Source organism: Poecilia formosa, unplaced genomic scaffold (assembly GCF_000485575.1).
Source record: "Poecilia formosa unplaced genomic scaffold, Poecilia_formosa-5.1.2 Scaffold1405, whole genome shotgun sequence".
In the NCBI taxonomy this organism is placed as follows: Eukaryota; Metazoa; Chordata; class Actinopteri; order Cyprinodontiformes; family Poeciliidae; genus Poecilia; species Poecilia formosa.
The window spans coordinates 10,974-14,600 of NW_006801344.1; the positions used below are offsets into that span (position 1 = coordinate 10,974).

Below are 3,627 nucleotides of genomic sequence, written 5' to 3' on the forward strand. Positions count from 1 at the left end.
CTTCTGCCCGACGTGAGACGGAGATTCTGATGGGGCAGATGGAACATCACATGTAAAGTCGGACTGAGACTCAGAGGCGGTCCTGTTTGTTGCCATGGTTGGTCCTGGGATTTCCCTCAGTCTACAGGTTGGAGACAAAATGGCTGCCAACAAAACTTTGTAGCTCTTAATGGTTTTTCTAGAATTTTTGAATTGTATGATGCCACTTTTTCTCACCTTAAGTTTATTTACAGCAAATTCATTATCTACTGCCTTTGCACTCTGACCTCTGCTCTTTGACCCCAGAATAAGTTTAACGGTGCAGCAGGGTGTTAGAACTCTCTGCAGTTCGCAGAAATATTGTTTGCCTGAATGATTATAACTCTGATTGTCCAACATCTGGCTAATATGTTTCTCTCCTCCAGCAGGACAACGATTGAAAGCGGATAAAAGTACGGTAAAATTGTTAATTTCCTGATTTACAAAAGCACATCCAACCACACTTCAAATACAAAAGAGGATAGTTTAAGTTCTAGTTGGCTAAGATTACAGTGGCTACAAATATAAGGACTATTATTTCAAGTTATGACTTAAATGTATTTGGAATCCATTTCAAATCTTAGGAAAATTACTGAACCAAATTATGGGTTTACTGCACATATTTTAATCAACTATTAAATTCTTTCACTGAGGTGTAAACACCCTGGTTAAATTACATCCAACTGTTACAGTTAGCAATGAAAGCAAATTTGGGCTAAATGATTTGGGTGACTTTCTTAAGAGTTTCTGTACCGAAACACTATACAGTGATGAATGGAATTACTTTATTCAAGCAAATTGTGAGTTAATCTATTGAGAAATTTTCAGAAATTTTTCAGTTCTGGGCTTCAGCAAAATATAAAAGAGGCTAAATCAAAATTCACAAATGTTTTAACTATTTGAATGAGTTTCTAAAGTAATACTGAATATTCTGAATTGAATACATTAAAATTAATAATGATGTCATGTGTCAACTAGATTTCTACAAAATAGAGTTTAAATTGTTTGATTGCTGCATCTCTCTTGCTATAATTCAAAATAATTTGTTTAATCAAGTCATGCAGAAAGGTCTAACCTGAACATTATATCATTTAATAAATCTAGTTGTATCAAATTTCTCCCCAAAACTGCCAAAAACATTGATAAATATGATAAACACTACAAAATAAGGTAATTTAGTTAAGTAAACATTCTATAGAAGGGTTTCAAGAGAACAAATTGTTCAAAGGTTAAAATTGTTGAACTTATGCGATTTAAAATCATGATGAGAATAAAATAAGTCAGTTAAATATGGAGTGACAGGGTTAACTTTATTCTTGTAAAAAAAAAAAACAGGCTAATCATTCTTTGAGGGTTTAAAATGGGAAGAAAATACGAGGATTCACATAAAAATTGGTCTGAATTGGGATTTACAAATTAGCAATTATGGAACTGATTAAAGGGGGTCAAAAGGATTGACAGAATAAAAAATAATCTAGTCCTATGTGCAATTGTTGATCCAAGGTAATAATGCCTAAACATTTCTCATAATCATAATTTACAGTTGTTGGTCTGAGACAAAACAAGGTTGTCTTTTATTACATGAATGCAATATATTACAAGGGATCTTAATTTAACACGGATCATTAATGTTCACACTATTGATGATATTTTACAAGCCTTTAGTATAGCGGGTTACTTCTCGTTAAATGAGGACTATTTGATTGAATCTCATTAAAATAATAAAAGCAAAAGATTTTATATGGTTTAAGATTTCTGGTAAAGTTTCTATTAGGGATAAATCATTTCAATTTCAAATGATATTTCTTTGATAAAACATGACTGTGGTTCAAGCAGTTTTGCACATTTATTTCACAATCTGATCTTTTACATGATTTTTTGTTTGGTTTCTGATTTTGTCTGATCCTATGAATATGCCAACAATTAAAACAAGGAAAGTTATTTTTGAAGGTTGAAATGTACAAGGTGTTACTGACTTTAAGCATTTCTTTAGCTATTATTAAGAGGAGAACTTGAATAACAAATGTTACTGATATATTGATGCTCTATTGGCTTAGTATAAGAAAAAAAAAACTTGATCTTCAGCTTCAAGGAGAAGCCTTTAAATAAAAAAAAAGAACATTATGTTTACTAATCAGATGATGCAGAATCTTAAAGAACCTTCCTTGCTCTCCTCATCACCTGTGGATGATGCTGTTCCCTGCCGGAGGTCCTCGGCTGTTCAGTCCATCACTTCCAACATAGAGAAGGGCAGTGGTACCGATAGAACCCCACCTGCCTATCAGATGTTTTCCCAGAACCGAAAGACGCCCGTGGACCTCCAGCTTTCTATAGTATAAGGGCAGTACTAGTATCTAGTGACAAAACAACATTTTTTCATTCACTTTAATGTTCTTTATATAATCCATTGATTTCGCTTTTTGTTGTGTTTTTTTCTGTTGCAGAATGAAGTCCAATCCTTTCTGGGTGTGCCGGGGTGTGAGACTGTGGGCGCCTTCCACGATTGGTGGACCGAGTTAAAGCTGAAACGCCACACTGAAGCCTCCTGGGCACTGTCGGGGTTTCCTATCGAGCTGCGCCGGCTCTACATCTGGACACACGCAGAAACTAATTTGACGTAGACAGGTTTCACTATAGAGAGACTGATATGATTAGATTCTATTACTATTATTGCATTTTAATTAGAGAGCATTTTTACTTGTTTCCTCATCACAGTTAATTCATATCAGTATATTTTGACTGTGCTGCCCTTGATCCTGATTTATTGCATTGGTTTGCTGTTTTATGAATGTGTTCATTGTTCTGTGCCTTTCAATACTCATACTCCTAAGCTTTTCTTACCATTTCATTTTGTTTAACATTGCATCCTTTCTGTAGTTCATTAACTTTAAATATTACATAGAAATTTCAATAAGTTTGGTTTTTAAAACTAACACATTGTTTTACACATTACTCATTATCGCTTCATTGACTTTAAAGGATAGTAGCTTAACATTTCTAATTTTACTTTATTAAGTTTTAAGTAATATCTACCTTTTATTCATTTTACATTTTATTCATTTTAAATATTAACCTAACACTTTATTCATTTTTGCATTTTATTAAGTTTTGAAATATCATCCTAACATTCTATTCAATTTACATTTTGGTTAACTCTAACAACTTAGTGAATATAATTTTAATACTTTTTTACTTTAAAGATGAAAATTATATCTTCCTAACACTTCACCCATTTTATATTTTCTTAAAATTTAACATTTATTCTTTTTAACTTGGATTACAAAAATATATATATAAAAAACTAACACAAAAATTTCAGACTTTGTTCTTTTATAGTTCAGTACCCTTCTATGGGATGACGTTGACCTGAGGTAACAAAAAAATAATAAATAAATAACAAGCAACATAAAGGTAATTATAATATTTGGTTCCAGAAAGTGTCGTGGTTCGACTTTATGATTGATGTGTAATTACAGATGATTAAGCTCTCACAAGTCTGCAGGAAAATATTTTATTCCACTAAAAACAAAAAAAGAGTCATGCCATGGACGGTTGAATTTCCTTTTTCTAATTTTAACCCTAACATTCTTTAAAATTTTATTTCCTTAC

General features: G+C 32.2%; 1 long non-coding RNA gene across 1 annotated transcript in view; it reads left to right on the forward strand.

The window, feature by feature from the left end:
- The window catches only part of LOC107835275 (uncharacterized), a 5,687-nt gene extending 3,550 nt beyond the window's left edge, over nt 1-2,137 (forward strand). Inside the window, exon 2 of the long non-coding RNA XR_001661089.1 lies at nt 1,984-2,137. This is a non-coding gene — a long non-coding RNA (uncharacterized LOC107835275). The remainder of the gene's footprint in view (nt 1-1,983) is intronic.
- The last annotated feature ends 1,490 nt before the right edge of the window (nt 2,138-3,627 follow it).